The 18619-nt window shown below is 49.1% G+C and overlaps 11 pseudogenes; all 11 read right to left on the bottom strand.

Annotated features, from left to right (window-relative positions):
* Positions 1-884: 884 nt before the first annotated feature.
* LOC141152787 (U2 spliceosomal RNA) lies at positions 885-985 on the bottom strand (annotated as a pseudogene).
* A 655-nt stretch (positions 986-1640) lies between these two features.
* On the bottom strand, positions 1641-1740 carry LOC141152785 (U2 spliceosomal RNA; annotated as a pseudogene).
* A 673-nt stretch (positions 1741-2413) lies between these two features.
* LOC141152777 (U2 spliceosomal RNA) lies at positions 2414-2514 on the bottom strand (annotated as a pseudogene).
* A 668-nt stretch (positions 2515-3182) lies between these two features.
* LOC141152773 (U2 spliceosomal RNA) lies at positions 3183-3289 on the bottom strand (annotated as a pseudogene).
* A 623-nt stretch (positions 3290-3912) lies between these two features.
* On the bottom strand, positions 3913-4013 carry LOC141152780 (U2 spliceosomal RNA; annotated as a pseudogene).
* A 628-nt stretch (positions 4014-4641) lies between these two features.
* On the bottom strand, positions 4642-4761 carry LOC141152772 (U2 spliceosomal RNA; annotated as a pseudogene).
* Positions 4762-12799: 8038 nt separating this feature from the next.
* Positions 12800-12900, bottom strand: LOC141152776 (U2 spliceosomal RNA; annotated as a pseudogene).
* A 628-nt stretch (positions 12901-13528) lies between these two features.
* Positions 13529-13643, bottom strand: LOC141152788 (U2 spliceosomal RNA; annotated as a pseudogene).
* An 890-nt stretch (positions 13644-14533) lies between these two features.
* On the bottom strand, positions 14534-14647 carry LOC141152783 (U2 spliceosomal RNA; annotated as a pseudogene).
* Positions 14648-15306: 659 nt separating this feature from the next.
* LOC141152803 (U2 spliceosomal RNA) lies at positions 15307-15422 on the bottom strand (annotated as a pseudogene).
* Positions 15423-18267: 2845 nt separating this feature from the next.
* Positions 18268-18368, bottom strand: LOC141152790 (U2 spliceosomal RNA; annotated as a pseudogene).
* Between the last annotated feature and the right edge of the window lie 251 nt (positions 18369-18619).

Below are 18619 nucleotides of genomic sequence, written 5' to 3' on the forward strand. Positions count from 1 at the left end.
CCTGCTTGCCTGCCTTTACCTGCCGTGTCCACCTGCCTGCTTACCAGGAAGCACCTGCCCGTTATTTGTTGTGCCCACCAGCTTGCCTACCCGGAGCACCTGTCTGGCTATCAGCTGAATCAGCCTGCTTGACTACCTGGACCACCCGTCAGCCTGCCTGACGTGCTTTTCTGCTGTGCAGGTAAGTTCCTGCCTTCTGACCCGTGGGAGTAACCTGCTCTCATACAAGGTAGGTCCCAGAGTGGCACCTGGTCCCTCTGCTCGATCCCTCCCTGGTTCACAGAGTCGACTGAGTCGCCATGCGACCTTGGTCAGGCTGAGTGGATACTTAGTCACGCCCCTCTGGTCCCTCCTTGCACCGCAGCACAGATGTTCCACCACCCGGATCCGTAACAATAAGTCCATCTATTTTCACACATCCCCCCCCCCAATGTCCCACACGCCTCAAGACCGGAGGGGGGGAAGAGGATCACTAATTAATGAACAAACGAGCAGCTGTCCCCCCTGTTTCCCAGTCTGTAGGCTCCCTACAGACTGAAGCTGGCTGCTGCAGCACCACCACATAAAAGCCAGGAGCCTATTATGACATGTGCAATGTCTGTTCATTCTTCCATTCTTGCATTATTCCATTGTCCCATAGCTCCATTGCCCTCTAACAATGGGACAATGGAATAAAGCAAGACTGGAAGAATGGAACAGACATTTCACATGTCATAATGGGCTCCTGGCTTTTATCTAGCTGTGCTGCAGCAGCCAGCTTCAGTCTGTAGGGAGCCTAAAGACTGGGAAGCAGGGAGACCGCTGCTCGTTTATTCGGTAATTATTTACCCTCCTTACCCCCCACCCTTTCCGGTCTTGAGGCACGTGGGACGTTAGGGGAGAGGAGAATGTGTGAAAATAGGTGGACGTATAAGGGACGTAACAGGTATTAAACTGATAAGAAAGGATACTACACTTTATCTTAGCCAAAAGGCCAAGAAGCAGTTACCTGAATTGGTTTTGGCCTATGGCTGCACATTGACTGCAAGAAGGCACCCTTTGTAGGTATAGGGACAAAGATTCTCCTTAGGAAGACATGTTGTTCATAAATAGACATCTTAAAACCCACAACTATGCTGCTTATTACAGATGCCCCCACACATTTTTAATCTGCATAAGTCCACCTATTTTCACACATTCGCCCCCCCCAATTTCCCACGCGCCCCAAGCCCGGAGGATCACTAATTAATGAACAAACGTGCAGCAGTCCCCCCTACTTCCCAGTCTGTAGGCTCTCTACAGACTGAAGCTGGCTGTTGCAGCACTGCCAGATAAAAGCCAGGTGTCCATTACGACACGTGCAATGTCTGTTCCATTCTTCCATTCTTGCATTCTTGCATTATTCCATTGTTCCATTGCCCCCTAACAATGGGACTATGGAATAATGCAAGAGTAGAAGAATGGAACAGACATTGCACGTGTCATAATGGGCTCCTGGCTTTTATCTAGCTGGGCTGCAGCAGCCAGCTTCAGTCTGTAGGCAACCTACAGACTGGGATGCAGGGGGGACCGCTGCTCGTTTGTTCATATTTAATTACCCTCTCTACCACCCACCCTTCCCAGTCTTGAGGTACGTGGGACATTAGGGCGGAGAGGAGAGGAGAATGTGAGAATAAAGATGGATGTATAGGGGACGTATCAGGTATTAAACTGATAAGAAAAGATAATAACTTGATCTTAGCCAAAAGGCCGAGAAGCGATTACCTGAATTGGTTTTGGCCTATGGCTGCACCCTGGCCCCAAGAAGGCACCCATTGTAGGGATAGGGACAAAGACTCCCCTTAGGAAGACATGTTGTTCATCAATAGACACCTTAAAACCCACAACTATACTGCTTGTTGCAGATGCACCCCACATGTTTTTAATCTGCATAAGTCCACCTATTTTCACACATTCTACCCCCTCCCAATGACCCACGCTCCTCAAGACCGAGGGGTGAAAGTATAGAGGATAGCTAATTAATGAACAAACGAGCAGCGATGCCCCCAGCTTCCCAGTCTGTAGGCCCCCTACAGACTGAAGCTGGCTGCTGAAGTACTGCCAGATAAAAGCCAGGAGCCCATTATGACACGTGCAATGTCTGTTCCATTCTTCCATTCTTACATTATTCCATTGTCCCATTGTTCCATTGCCACCTAACAATGGGACAATGGAATAATGCAAGAGTGGAAGAATGGAGCAGACATTGCACATGTCATAATGGGCTCCTGGCTTTTATCTGGCAGTGCTGCAGCAGCCAGCTTCAGTTTGTAGGGAGCCTTCAGACTGGGAAGCAGGGGGACCGCTGCTCGTTTGTTCAATATTTAATTACCCTCTCTATCCCCCACCCTTCCCAGTCTTGAGGCGCGTGGGACATTAAGGGGGAGAGAAGAGGAGAATGTGTGAAAATAAATGGACGTATAGGGGACGTATCAGGTATTAAACTGATAAGAAAAGATACTACACTTGATCTTAGCCAAAAGGCCGAGAAGCGATTACCTGAATTGGTTTTGGCCTATGGCTGCAACCTGGCCCCAAGAAGGCACCAATTGTAGGGATAGGGACAAAGACTCCCCTTAGGAAGACATGTTGTTCATCAATAGACACTTTAAAACCCACAACTATACTGCTTGTTGCAGATGCACCCCACACGTTTTTAATCTGCATAAGTACACCTATTTTCACACATTCTCCCCCCTCCCAATGCCCCACGCTCCTCAAGACCGGGGGGTGGAAGTAGAGAGGATAACTAATTAACGAACAAACGAGCAGCGATGCCTCCAGCTTCCCAGTCTGTAGGCCCCCTACAGACTGAAGCTGACTGTTGAAGTACTGCCAGATAAAAGCCAGGAGCCCATTATGACACGTGCAATGTCGGTTCCATTCTTCCATTCTTGCATTATTCCATTGTCCCATTGTTCCATTGCCCCCTAACAATGGGACAATGGAATAATGCAAGAGTGGAAGAATGGAACAGACATTGCACGTGTCATAATGGGCTCCTGGCTTTTATCTACCTGTGCTGCAGCAGCCAGCTTCAGTCTGTAGGGAGCCTTCAGACTGGGAAGCATGGGGGACCGCTGCTCGTTTGTTCAATATTTAATTACCCTCTCTATCCCCCACCCTTCCCAGTCTTGAGGCGCGTGGGACATTAACGAGGAGAGAAGAGGAGAATGTGTTAAAATAAATGGACGTATAGGGGACGTATCAGGTATTAAACTGATCAGAAAAGATACTACACTTGATCTTAGCCAAAAGGCCGAGAAGTGAGTACCTGAATTGGTTTTGACCTATTGCTGCACCCTGGCCCCAAGAAGGCACCCATTGTAGGGATAGGGACAAAGACTCCCCTTAGGAAGACATGTTGTTCATCAATAGACACATTAAAACCCACAACTATACTGTTTGTTGCAGATGCACCCCACACATTTTTAATCTGCATAATTCCACCTATTTTCACACATTCCGCCTCCTCCCTCAATATCCCACGTGCCTCAAGACCGGGAGGGGGGATAGGGTAGAGAGGATAACTAATTAATGAACAAACTAGCAGCGGTCCCCCCTTCTTCCCAGTCTGTAGGCTCCCTACAGACTGAAGCTGGCTGCTCCAGCACTGCCAGATAAAAGCCAGGAGCCCATTATGACACGTGCAATGTCTGTTCCATTCTTACATTATTCCATTGTCCCATTGTTCCATTGCCTCCTAACAATGAGGCAATGGAATAATGCAAGAATGGAAGAATGGAACAGACATTGCATGTGTCATAATGGACTCCTGGCTTTTATCTAGCTGTGCTGCAGCAGCCAGCTCGTTTGTTCAATAATTAGTTACCTTCTCTACCCCCACCCTTCCCAGTCTTGAGGTGCGTGGGACATTAGGGGGGAGAGGAGAGGAGAATGTGTGAAAATAGGTGGACGTATAGGGGACATATCAGGTATTAAACTGATAAGAAAATATACTACACTTGATCGTAGCCAAAAGGCCGAGAAGCGAATACCTGATTTGGTTGTGGCCTATGGCTGCACCCAGCCCCCAAGAAGGCACCCATTGTAGGGATAGGGAAAAAGACTCCCCTTAGGAAGACTTGTTGTTCATCAATAGATACCTTAAAACCCACAACTATACTACTTGTTGCAGATGCACCCCACACGTTTTTAATCTGCATGTCCCGCACATTTCAAGATCGGGGGGATGGAATAGAGAAGATAACTAATTAATGAACAAATGAGCAACGGTCCTCCCTGCTTCCCAGTCTGTAGGTTTCCCACAGACTGAAACTGGCTGCTGCAGCACTGCCAGATAAAAGCCAGGAGCCCATTATGACACGTGCAATGTCTGTTCCATTCTTCCATTCTTGCATTCTTGCATTATTCCATTGTCCCATTGCTCCATTGCCCCATAACAATGGGACAATGAAATAGTGCAAGAATGGAAGAATTGAACAGACATTGCACGTGTTATAATGAGCTCCTGGCTTTTATCTAGCTGTGCTGCAGCTGTCAGCTTTAGTTTGTAGGGAGCCTGCAGACTGGGAAGCAGGGGGGACAGCTGCTCGTTTGTTCAATAATTAGTTACCCTCTCTATCCCCCATCCTTCCAGGTCTTGAGGCGCATGGGACATTAGAGGGGAGAGGAGAATGTGTGAAAATAGGTGGACGTATAGGGCACGTATCAGGTATTAAACTATTAAACTGATAAGAAAAGATACTACACTTGATCTTAGCCAAAAGGCCGAGAAGCGATTACTTGAATTGGTTTTGGCCTATGGCTGCACCCTGGCCCCAAGCACCTCAATACCGGGGGGGGGGGGGGGGGGGGGGTAGAGAGGATAACTAATTAATGAACTAACGAGCAGCGGTCACCCCTGCTTCCCAGTCTGTAGGCTCCCTACAGAGTGAAGTTGGCTGCTGCAGCACTGCCACATAAAAGCCAGGAGCCCATTGTGACACGTGCAATGTCTGTTCTATTCTTGCATTATTCCAATGTCCCATTGTTCCATTGCCGCCTAACAATGGGACAATGGAATAATGCAAGAATGGAAGAATGGAACAGACATTGTGTAATGACCGGAGGTCCGAGAGAGATTCAGTATTGCATGAATTAGTCTTAGGTTCTACCTGGGACACTGTCTCTACTAACTACACACAATCAGCAAAAGCTGAAATCAATGTGTCAATCTCAAGGTTTCCAGTTTACGTGAATTATACTAAAGATCTGGAACAATTTTACCTAAACACTGTGTCAATCTAGTGCGGGTGTTCTATAGGGACCCCTGAGATGGCACACTGAGTACAATCCTACCAGTATTAACAATAACAATGCATGAAACTATACCAATTGCTCTTAAACCCCTAGTATAGGGATACCCGGGCATTTTAAAGTTACGGTACCATTATCCTCAGATGCAGTCTATCACAGGCCTGTGAATCGCGGTGGCTGCAGCTAGTCCCGGAAAACTTTGGCGCCAAATAAAAAGCAACATTTACAAAAACAGCAGAGGTTCCTTGTCTTGTCAGCCGATGGCAAGCCCACACGCTGGGGACTTTAGTCCTGTATCATCAGGTTAAGGTCTGTGAAGAACTCTTCACCAGGCTTGTCAGTATCTTCTCAATGTGAATGGCAACGGACCCCGTCTCTTCTCTCGCAGTCACTCACTGTTTTCCAGACCACCGACCACGCGCTCCGTCACAGAGAAGATATCCTCAGTCTCTTTCCCTCTCACTCAACACTTGGCTCATTCAGCACAAAGTCTCTAGTCCACTCAGCATGGACTTCCACAAAACTCCAAAGAGCCACACAGCTTTCCCCAGCTCAGCACTCATTTTTAAGCAGGGGCAAAGCTTCACCAGGAAAGCTTGTAGAAAGAGAGTCTTGTTGAAGTTCAGTCCTCACAGTTCTCCTCAGACACTGCAGCGTCTCACACAGCAGACACACTCAGAACACACAGGGTCTCCCGATCTGACCCTGCTCTGATCTCAACCAGGCAAAACCCACAGGGTCCTAATGCTCTCCTGCTGCTATCACAGTTCATACTCTCACATGTCACCCCACCAGAGGTTGGCGTCCTTGACACACCTCCCCACTCAAATTCGTCTTGTGCATAGCGCTGTGGGGGTATACCCGCCGTAGCTCGAGTAGTTCTCTTGAGACCCACCCCAACAGGCTCGGTCCCCGAGGGGGCAGAAGTCTCTTCAGCGGTATCATCAGAGGGAGCCAATGAGGCTGCTCCCTCCTGAGGTGTGGCGCCCTGTTCCACATCATCCGGGTCAGGTAACTGACCTGATTTCCTCTTCTCTGAAGGACATACCACATTCTCAACACTTTCTCTACATGGGGACAGATTGATCGCAGGGGGCAAGTAAGCAGGCACAGAGGGAGTCTCACCATCAAATTCAAGAGCATTAGGAATACCCACCCCTCGGGACGCGGCCTGTGGTTCTGTGGGAACTGGGACTGCATCTTCAAAACAGCACCGTTGTAGCATGTTACGATGAAGATTACGGGTTGGTCCCCACTGGCTCGACCTCGTAGACTGGAATCTCAGGGCTCACCCGTTTTTTTTACCAGATACGGAGTCGCCTCCCATCATTCACTCAGCTTTCCGGACTGTCGTTTGATTCTCACCAACACTCTATTCCCCGGGGAGAAAGGCTCGGCTTGAACGGGACGTGCGTCCCTATGGGTAACCTGACTGAGTGGATCACCCACCACCTGATGCACCACCCTTAATCGCCGCCGGTGTTCTCGAACCTATTCTGATGCGGTCCGAGGGGGATTGGAGGAGGGACCTGGCATGCTCAAATTCTCAATGTCCCGCCCTGGTCTCCCGAACATCAACATGTGTGGTGAGTAGCCAGTAGTGCTGTGCACTCTATTATTGCAGGCCCACATCAATTCGGGGAGATAGTCAGATCAGCGTACCTGCTGTTTACCCTCTAACGTCCTCAACATCTGCAACAGAGTCCGATTAAAGCGCTCACAAGCTCCGCTACCTTGGGGATGGTAAGGTGTCGTTCTCGACGGTGCGATGCCATACAGCGGGTATAGATCCTTCATCAATGCCCCCTGGAAACATGCCCCTTGATCCGAGTGTATTCTTTGCGGACACCCAAACACCTGGATGAAATGTCAACACACGGCCTCAGCCGCCGACTCCACCGTCTGATCTCTTGTCGACACTGCTACAGCATAGTGGTGAAGTGGTCTGTCATTACCAAGCAATAGGAATATCCTATCAAGACATAGTCAATCATGAGCAGCTCTAAGGGAGCGGAAGTCTTAATAGATTGCGTGGGCGCCCGGTGCTCAGGGCTCTTACTGAGCCCACAGACCCGACACTGCTGACGAGCCTCTGTCACTACCCCCCCCAATTCAGGACAATAGAGGACTCGCTGTAGCCACTGGAGTGTCTTTTCACTCCCAAAGTGGGCCCCTTTCTCATGCACCTCGCGAGCGACCACCGGACCCATCCCCATAGGGATTACTAACTGGTACCGGTGCTGCAGCTCAGATGGCAGGTACACCTTACGGTACAAGAGGCCCTGTTCCACGCACAACTTATCCCACTGTCGCAGTAGTTTCATTCCTTCCGCGGACAGCTGGGCCTTTTCCTCTGCACGCGGCCAGACCCCTTTTTGTACCCAATTGCGCACTAGTGCAATGTCAGGGCAATCGTTCTGGTTTTTCGCCCAATCCGAGGGTGTTTTTCCTAGAACACACGGCATCCCTGACGCCACCCCACTTGAATGTACCACACTTCGGAAGATAGGTACCTGCCCCAAGTCAGGGGTTTCAGTGTCCTCAAGCTGGTCATCAACATTTTCCCCCGAGGACCCAAGGGGCACGCTTGAGAGTGCATCCACATTTCCGTTTTCCCACCCAAAGCGAAACTTAATTTGATAGTTAAACTTAGCAAGGCGAGCAACCCACCGCTGCTCCAACACCCCCAGTTTTGAGTTTTCTAGGTGAGCCAGAGGGTTATTATCAGTCATGACTAGCACCTCAGCTCCTGTTAAATGCTCGGCAAAGCGTTCTGTCATCGCCCACACCAGGGCTAGTAGCTCTAGGCAAAACGAGCTGTAGTTAGCTGGGTTGCGTTCAGTGTCTCTTAAGGACCTGCTGCCATAGGCGATTACTCGCTCCTGACCATCCTGCACTTGTGCTAGTACCGCCCCCAGCCCATGCAGACTGCCATCGGTGTATAACAGGAAAAGGGAATCAAATCGGGCAAACGCCAACAACGGAGCACTCACTAGGGCAGCCTTCACCTCCTCAAATGCCTTTTGCTGCTGGGGTCCCCATGGGATGGGACGATTTTGGGGGCCCTGTGCCGTCCGTCTTAAAAGCTCATTCAGGGGACTCACTACCTGTGAAAACTTATGTACAAATCGCCGATAGTACTCCGCTAAACCCAAGAAGGCCAAAACCTCTCGCAAGGTACGGGGAGGTGACCACTACTGCACGACCATGACCTTACTGGTCACGGGCAGCACCCCGTCCGGAGTCACCACGTGGCCTAAATACTCAATCTGACTCTGTAAATTCAATATATTCGACCCCAAGGCTGTAGGTCTAGTGGGGGGAGAAACAAAAAACATGCGCAGATCTAAGTGTAGATTTGTATATATATATGGGAACAGAAAAAAATGAACTGCTCACCTTTAGCAGATCTTGTACCAAGGCTTATCGACCAATTCTGGTCTAATGTGGATAGCTGGTCCCACCGGTATGCAGCTTCTATCCGGATTAAACGGATCTCCCAGCTGAGGAAGGCTATACATCTTTCATTTTAATAGCCGAAATGCGTTGTTTTATATATCAGTTTTATCTATTTATGAACTTGAATTAATCTTTTGAAGAAGAAAATCCTTTTTTGGATAATCATTCCTTGTGATCCTGGGAGCGCTCAATCAGCCGGATACACACTCCCAATCTGACTCTGTAACAATGGGCACTTCTTTGGTTTTATTTTTTGCCCGTAACAACTGAGCCGCCAGAGAACTTGACGTAACTTCTCAAGATGGTCTTCAAATGAGGTCCCGAACACCACAATGTCATCTAGATATATCAGGACTGATTCAAAATTCAGATCGCCTAACATTGTTCCATCAGGCGTTGGAAAGTTCCCGGGGCGTTAGTGAGCCCGGAGGGCATCCGGTTCAATTCAAAGAGCCCCATTGGTAGGACTAACGCCATCTTGGCCCGATGTTTTTTGGCCATTGGTACCTGCCAATAGCCACTTGCTAAATCCAACGTTGAGAAATATTTGGCCCGACCCAATGCGGACAGAGACTCTTCTATGCGAGGTAATGGATATGCGTCCCGCACCGTGTGAGCATTCAATTTGCGATAGTCCACACAAAACCGAAGGGTCCCATCCTTCTTCCGCACCAAGACCACAGGAGCCGCCCAGGGGCTCTGGCTCTCTCGGATCACTTGGTTGTCAAGCATACTGGCCACCATGCCCTTCACCTCTTGATAGGACGTCGGGGGAATTTGACGATAACGTTCCCTAATAGGAGGGGAACAACCGAAGTCCTCCGCATGTCACGAAAGGTCTCTTGATGTTCCCACAAGACCCTCTCCAGCTGCTCCAATTTCACAAGGGGCAGTTTCTCCCGATCCAATCCCATCTGGTCCATGATCACACGACCATTCCATTCTTCGGTAGGAGGTTCGGTCCGGCCTACTTCGACCGCGTATGTCCAGGAAGACTGTTCATCTGGGCGCAGTTTGAACACTGCCTTGTCAGGCACCTTCCCAGCTGGCACGAAAAGTTCAGCCAGAATGGTCCCAGCAGGAATTGTAACAGCCTCATCTAGAACGTTGATGCATGTGACCGGCACGCGTCCATTCTTCACAATCGCCAGAGACTGGGCCACGTGCGACTTGGCAAACAAGGACTTCTTTAGGGCTGGCTTGAGTAGTACTTCAAGCCCATTCAGTCTCTGTGCAGCCCCCACTGGTAGCATTAAGAGTTCTTCTTGTCGGGATACTAGCGAGATTGTGGTCCGCGTTGGCACTCGGACCAGACCCACCCGGCCCCCAGGGACCGCACTCTTCAGGAGATCGCAGCTCAGCACTAGACGGTGTAACAGTCTCTGTGTGGGTCAATGGTGGGTAGCACGAGCCCAGTATCAGGGTCCCTCACTGGCATACATCTGATGATTTAAATCTCGCAGAACATTCATTCCGAGCGTCACCTCCATCCCTCTTCTAGGAGGGTGGTCCACCAGCACTATCCCTTTCTGACCCAGCTCTTGACCAAACATTTTCAGTTGCATCCACACGATCCCCTTCACCATCAGTTGGCCATTGTTAGCGGCGGTAAGTCGTGTCACTTGGCCTTCCTCGGGAACCACTAGTTGACTGAAGTGCCTCTCGTACACCTCTAAGGGCATTACGGTACATTCGGATCCTGTGTCAACCAAGCATCTCATCTTCCGCCCTTCAAACTCTGCTTCCAGCACTGGACTGCAGGCGAACAAATCTTGTTCTTCCCATCAAGGGCTTTGTGGGGGGTGGGCCGCTGCTGCTCGCCCTCTCACAACAGAGGCTTGGAGTTTAACGCTGGCGAAGGAGGCTTCGGGGCTTCAGACATCCAGCAGTATCAGGAGATGTGTCCACGACGCCCACTCCTCCAGCAGGTGACTGCTCCTCATGGACGAGTAGTTGAATCATTCGAGGAGGACGACCTGGCAGACTGCGGAACCACCATTCCAGAGGACGCGGCCGGTGGCCCTTCCGTGGGAGTAGGGACCGGCACAGCTCTGAGTTTAGACACCTCCAGCTTTAGCTCCTTCAGTTTGGCAGGCAGAGCCTGTACAACGTTTACCAGTCCTTCCCCTCCTGAAACTGGCGGACGACCTCCCTCCAGCTGTGCACTGTCCACTGCCCCCTCGACCACCAGAGTAGACTCCTCCTCCCTCTCGACCGCGGCCTGATAAATCTGCCAGAAGGATAATTCCGGGGTAGCCCAGATCATCTCCATCAGTTTGTCTCGAAGGAGTTTATTGGCTAGCCCTGTTATGATCCTGGAGCAAGCGGTCTAGCTCTCGGAATGCCCCCATGGCCCCTGGGTCTAGTCGCTGCACCTTATTCAACGTTTCCTGTAAGGTATTCGAGTACTGCATCAAGGTCTCACATTCCCTTTGGGGCCGATTGAAAAACAAGGATCGAAGCTGGGCCACGCGAGCCCGGCCTCCTGAACTCCCCTCTAACAGCTCCAAGATTTTCTCTAACGTGCTCTTCTCTGACTCTGGACGTTCCATCACCATCCGCCTAGCGTCGCCCTCTAGTGCATTTAATGCCAGCTCTGCTCGTAACGCGTAACGCTCATAACGCTGGAGCCAGATTACACATCTGCAGAATACTCTGGACCCTCTCAGCCCAATCCTGCAACGCCATGTTACGCCTGTCGTATTTCGGCATGTGCTGGAGTAAAGCTCCTACCAGCACATATCCTCCCAAAGTCGCCGCGGCTGCCAGGGGTTACGCAACCAGTGAAGGGGCTGCTGGTGCGGCAGAGTCATTTCTTCCCTCACCTCCGTCCATGACAAGCACTGGATCCTGCCGACTACGCCAAAAATGTAATGACCGGAGGTCCGAGAGGAATCCAGTGAGTCACAAACTGAGACAGAGACAGAAATAAACAACACTTTCTTTACTAAAACAGGGATAAGACTAAAATTCAGTATTGCATGAATCAGTCTCAGGTTCTACCTGGGACACTGTCTCCACTAACTACACACAATCAGCAAAAGCTGAAATAAATGTGTCAACCTCAAGGTTTCCAGCTTGTGTGAATTATACTAAAGATCTGGAACAATTTTACCTAAACACTGTGTCAATCTTGTGAGGGTGTTCTATAGGGACCCCTGAGATAGCACACTGAGTACAATCCTACGGTTCCGTTAACCTCAGATGTGGTCTATCACAGGCCTGTGAATCGCGGTGGCTGCAGTTAGTCCCGGAAAACTTTGGCGCCAAATAAAAAGCAACGTTTACAAAAACAGCAAAGGTTCCTTATCTTGTCGGCCGATGCCGAGCCCACACGCCGGGAACTTTAGTCCTGTAGCCTCAGGTTAAGGTCTGGGAAGAACTCTTCACCAGGCTTGTCAGTATCCTCTCAATGTGAATGGCACCGGACCTCGTGTCTCCTCTCGCAGTGACTCACTTTTTTCCAGATCACCGACCTCGCGCTCCATCACAGAGATGATATCCTCAGTCTCTTTCCTTCTCATTCGACACTTGGCTCATTCAGCACAAAGTCTCTAGTCCACTCAGCATGGACTCCCACAAAACTCCAAAGAGCCACACAGCTTTCCCCAGCTCAGCACTCGTTCTTAAGCAGGGACACAGCTTCACCAGGGCCAGGGGTTAACAACCCCCACAGGAAAGCTTGTAGAGAGAGAGTCTTGTTGAAGTTCAGTCCTCACAGTTCTCCTCAGACTCTCCTTCCAGCGTCTCACACAGCAGACACCCTCAGAACACACAGGGTCTCCCGATCTACCCCTGCTCTGAGCTCAGCCAGGCAAAACCCACAGGGTTCTAACGCTTTCCTGCTGCTATCACAGTTCACACTCTCACACATTGCACGAGTCACAATGGGCTCCCGGCTTTTATCTAGCTGTGCTGCAGCAGCCAGATTCAGCCTGTAGGGAGCTTACAGACTGGGAAGCAGGGGCGACCGCTGCTCGTTTGTTCAACAATTAGTTACCCTCTCTACCCCTCACTCTTCCCGATTTTGAGACATGTGGGAAATTAGGGGGGAGAGGAGAGGAGAATGTGTGAAAATAGGTGGACATATAGGGCATGTATCAGGTATTAAAATGATAAGAAAAGATGCTACACTTGATCTTAGCCAAAAGGCCGAGAAGCAATTACCTGAATTGGTCTTGGCCTATGGCTGCACCCTGGCCCCAAGAAGGCACCAATTGTAGGGATAGGGACAAAGACTCCCCTTAGGAAGACATGTTGTTCATCAATAGACACCTTAAAACCCACAACTATACTTCTTGTTGGAGATGTACCCCACATGTTTTTAATCTGCATAAGTCCACCTATTTTCACACACCCCCCCCCCCCAATGTCCCACACACCTCAAGACCGGGGGGTGGGGGAGTAGAGAGGTTAACTAATGGTACCCCCTGCTTCCCAGTCTGTAGGCTCCCTACAGACTGAAGGTGGCTGCTGCAGCACTGCCAGATAAAAGCCAAGAGCCCATTATGACATGTGCAATGTCTGTTCCATTCTTGCATTATTCCATTGTCCCATTGTTCCATTGCCCCCTAACAAAGGGACAATGGAATAATGCAAGAATGGAAGAATGGAACAGACATTGCAGTTGTCGTAATGTGCTCCTGGCTTTTATCTAGCTGTGCTGCAGCAGCTAGTTTCAGTTTGCAGGGAGCCTACAGACTGGGACGCATGGGGGGACCGCTGCTCATTTGTTCAATAATTAGTTACCCTCTCTACCCCCCACCCTCTCCGGTCTTCAGGCGCGTGGGACATTAGGTGGGAAAGGAGAATGTGTGAAAAAAGGGGGACGTATAGGGGACGTATCAGGTATTAAACTATAAGAAAATATACTACACTTGATCTTAGCCAAAAGGCCGAGAAGCGATTACCTGAATTGGTTTTGACCTATGGCTTCACCCTGGCCCCAAGAAGGCACCCATTGTAGGGATAGGGACAAAGACTTCCCTTAGGAAGACATGTTGTTTATCAATAGACACCATAAAACTCACAACTATACATCTTGTTGCAGATGCACCCCACACGTTTTTAATCTGCATAAGCCCACCTATTTTCACACATTCCCCCACCCCAATGTCCCACGCGCCTTAAGACCGGGGGGATAGAGAGGATAACTAATAATTGAACTAACGAGCAGTGGTTTCCCCTGCTTCCCAGTCTGTAGGCTCCCTATAATGTAGATATAATGTTCCGTTGTGGTTTTCTATAATATTTTTCTTTGTATGATGTCATTTCCTCTAAATTTTTCTATATATGTGTGGAATTTGTCTTGTTATCCACAATTGACAAAAGCCTGCAAGGGGCTGAAATGTTTTGTTGTAGTTTTCCTACATGTGGAATAAATGAATTGATCGTATACACGTGAGTGCCGGGATCCTTCTACTTTGTTTGCATTCTACTTTGTAGGCTCCCTACAGACTGAAGCTGGATGCTGCAGCACTGCCAGATAAAAGCCAGGAGCCCATTATGACACGTGCAATGTCTGTTCCATTTTCCATTCTTGCATTATTCCATTATTCCATTGTTCCATTGGCCCCTAACAATGGGACAATGGAATAATGCAAGAATGTAAAAATGGAACAGACATTGCATGTGTCATAATGGGCTCCTGGCTTTTATCTAGCTGTGCTGCAACAGCCAGCTTCAGTCTGTAGGGAGCCTACAGACTGGTAAGCATGGTGGAACGCTGCTCGTTTATTCAATAATTAGTTACCCTCTCTACCCTCCACCTTTTCTGATCTTGAGGGACTTGGGACATTAGGGATGAGAGGAGAATGTGTGAAAATAGGTGGACGTATAGGGCATGTATCAGGTATTAAAATGATAAGAAAAAATGCTACACTTGATCTTAGCCAAAAGGCCGAGAAGCGATTACCTGAATTGGTCTTGGCGTATGGCTGCACCCTGGCCCCAAGAAGGCACCAATTGTAGGGATAGGGACAAAGACTCCCCTTAGGAAGACATGTTGTTCATCAATAGACACCTTAAAACCCACAACTATACATCTTGTTGGAGATGCACCCCACATGTTTTTAATCTGCATAAGTCCACCTATTTTCACACATCCCCCCCCCAATGTCCCACGCACCTCAAGACCGGGGGTGGGGGAATAGAGAGGTTAACTAATAATGAATAAACGAGCAGTGGTCCACCCGGCTTCCCAGTCTGTAGGCTCCCTACAGACTGAGGCTGGCTGCTGCAATACTGCCAGATAAAAGCCAAGAGCCCATTTTGACATGTGCAATGTCTGTTCAATTCTTCCATTCTTGCATTCTTGCATTATTCCATTGTCCCATTGTTCCATTGACCACTAACAATGGGACAATGGAATAATGCAATAATGGAAGAATGGAACAGACATTGAACTTGTCATAATGTGCTCCTGGCTTTTATCTAGCTGTGCTGCAGCAACTAGTTTCAGTCTGCAGGGAGCCTACAGACTGGGACGCATGGGGGGACCGCTGCTCGTTTGTTCAATAACTAGTTACCCTCTCTACCCCCCACCCTCTCCGGTCTTCAGGCGCGTGGGACATTAGGTGGGAAAGGAGAATGTGTGAAAAAAGGTGGACGTATAGGGGACGTATCAGGTATTAAACTGATAAGAAAATATACTACACTTGATCTTAGCCAAAAGGCCGAGAAGCGATTGTTACGCACACTCACGGACTGACTGGCGTGAGCGTGGTTAGTGATCCCACTGGACCATGAACCGAGGAGTGCCTGGAGGGGAGTGACTAAGTATCAACCCGGTCCGACCAAGGTCACACGGCGGCTCAGTCGACTCCGTGAACCAGGGAGGAACCAAGCAGAGGGACCAGGTGCTACTCCAAGTCAGACCCTAGTCACAGCTGTTGACCCACACCGGGGAATGCAGGAACAGGCAGGTTAGACTGGCATATAGACAGGTGGGTACTGGCAGGCACGGCTGGTATGCAGACAGGTGGGTATTGGCAGGCACGGCTGGTATGCAGACAGGTGGGCACTGGCAGGCACGGCTGCCATGCAGTCAGGTGGGCACTGGCAGGCATGGCTGGCATGCAGACAGGCGGGTACTGGCAGGTAGGAACGCAGACAGGATAGAGACCAGTACAGTCTGGGATACAGGAACAGAGCCGCAGGTGCGGTAGACAAGCAAAGCAGAGCAAAACCCGCAGGTGCGGTAGACAAGCAGAGCAGAGGAACACCCGCAGGTGCCGTAGACAAGCAGAACAGAGCAAAACCCACAGAAGCGGTAGACAAGCAGAGCAGAGAAAAACCCGCAGGTGCGGTAGACCAGCAAAGCAGAGCAAAGCCCGCAGGTGCGGTAGACAAGCAGAGCAGAGCAAAGCCCGCAGGTGCGGTAGATAAGCAGGGCAGAGCAAAACCCGCAGGTGCGGTAAACAAGCAGAGTAGAGCAAAACCCGCAGGGGCGGTGAAGAAGCAGAGCAGAGCGAAATCACAGGTGCGGTGAAACAAGCCAAGCAGAGCGAAACCGCCGGCGCGGTTAACAAGCAGAGCGGAGCAGAGCGAAACCGCTGGTGCAGTGGACAAGCAGAGCGGAGCGAAACTGCCGGTGGACAAGCAGAGCAGAGCAAAACCACAAGTGCGGTGAACAAGCAGAGCAGAGCGAAACCGCAGGTGTGGTGATCAAGCAGAGCAGAGCAAAACCGCAGGTGCGGTGAACAAACAGAACCAGATACACACAAGGTACTTACAATGAAGTAGCGAGTGTACACAAAACTCACAAACAGAAGAACAGAGACAACGAGTTGGAGTTAGGTGCAGGTTCAGACACTGCAGGAAAAGGGAAGGTTCGGACATAGAGACAAACAGGTAACGGGCTAGGACACAGTTCAGACAGGAACTGAACCAGAAACAAGATACAGGAATGAGCCTGGGAATTCAGCCCCCAGGGTGGCGGAGACAGACTAGAAGTCACAGATACATGTAACAGGCCTGGGTATACAGCCCCCAGGGTGGCGGAACAGACAAGATACAGGACAGGACCTGGTAACTCAGTTGCAAGGAAATCACTGAAGAAAAGTGTTGCTCAGGCACCCCCTACTGGGTGGAGGGGGTATAAGTATCCAGTGACTCACAGCAATAAGCTGGGGAGGCATTAGGAGTGCGCACACAGTAACTATAAGAATCAGAAAACCAAGCAATGTGAACTGAGGTCTAAGATGGTAGACATGCAAGAAATAGGAGCATGTTCACACTAGCAAAAAGAAGCAAAACCTACAAAAGACAAAAATATATCTCATACCCTACCATCATTATATATAAATGTAAAGCAAAGTTGCATAATAAATATAGGGTACTTAGTGAACTATTTTTGATCAAAAAAAGTATACAAGCCGTCCCACCAGCGGCAAGGTGACCCTAAATTGGGACGGTACCTATACTGCCTATATTAAAAACCTTACTGTATATCAAAGTTGAAGTAATGCATATAAAAGGGTAGACAAATAGGACCGGGTCCCAACTCCAGACCACCTAGGCCCGTGGTAAGCTACATATATACTAATAAGCTCAACAAAGGGGATGCCACACCCTTAAATTGCACAGAATGCAAACAAGACAAAAAACCAAGCAATGTGAACTGAGGTCTAAGATGGTAGACATGCAAGAAATAGGAGCATGTTCACACTAGCAAAAAGAAGCAAAACCTACAAAAGACAAAAATATATCTCATACCCTACCATCATTATATATAAATGTAAAGCAAAGTTGCATAATAAATATAGGGTACTTAGTGAACTATTTTTGATCAAAAAAAGTATACAAGCCGTCCCACCAGCGGCAAGGTGACCCTAAATTGGGACGGTACCTATACTGCCTATATTATAAACCTTACTGTATATCAAAGTTGAAGTAATGCATATAAAAGGGTAGACAAATAGGACCGGGTCCCAACTCCAGACCACCTAGGCCCGTGGTAAGCTACATATATACTAATCAGCTCAACAAAGGGGATGCCACACCCTTAAATTGCACAGAATGCAAACAAGACAAAAAACCAAGCAATGTGAACTGAGGTCTAAGATGGTAGACATGCAAGAAATAGAAAAAGACATGTTGTTCATCAATAGACACCTTAAAACCCACAACTATACTTTTTGCTGGAGATGCACCCCACACGTTTTTAATCTTCATAAGTCCACTTATTTTCATACACTGCAGCACTGCCAGATAAAACCCATTAGCCCATTATGACATGTGCAACGTCTGTTCCATTCTTGCATTATTCCATTGTCCTATTGTTCCATTGCCCCCTAACAATGGGACAATGGAATAATGCAAGAATGGAAGAATGGAACAGACATGGGACGTGTCATAATGGGCTCCTGGCTTTTTTCTAGCTCTGCTGCTGCAGCCAGCTTCAGTCTGTAGGGAGCCTAAAGACTGAGCAGCAGGGGGGACCGCTGCTCGTTTGTTCAATAATTGTTACCCTATCTACCATCCACCCTTCCAGGTTTTGAGGTGCGTGGGACATTAGGGGGAGAGGAGAGGAGAATGTGAGCAAAAAGGTGGACGTATAGAGGACGTATCAGGTATTAAACTGATAAGAAAAGATTCTACAGTTGATATTAGCCAAAAAGCCGAGAAGCGATTACCTGAATTTGTTTTGGCCTATGGCTACACCCTGGCCCCAAGAAGGCACCCATTGTAGGGATAGGGACAAAGACTCCCCTAAGGAAGACATGTTGTTCATCAATAGACACCTTAAAACCCACAACTATACTGCTTGTTGCCGATGCACCCCACACGTTTTTAATCTGCATAAGTCCACCTATTTTCACACATTACCCCCCCCCCTAATGTCCCACGCGCCTCAAGATGGGGGGGGGGTAGAGAGGGTAAC

The sequence above is a fragment of the Phyllobates terribilis genome, unplaced genomic scaffold (assembly GCF_046119375.1).
Source record: "Phyllobates terribilis strain yellow unplaced genomic scaffold, ASM4611937v1 Scaffold_6__1_contigs__length_29720123, whole genome shotgun sequence".
NCBI lineage: Eukaryota > Metazoa > Chordata > Amphibia > Anura > Dendrobatidae > Phyllobates > Phyllobates terribilis.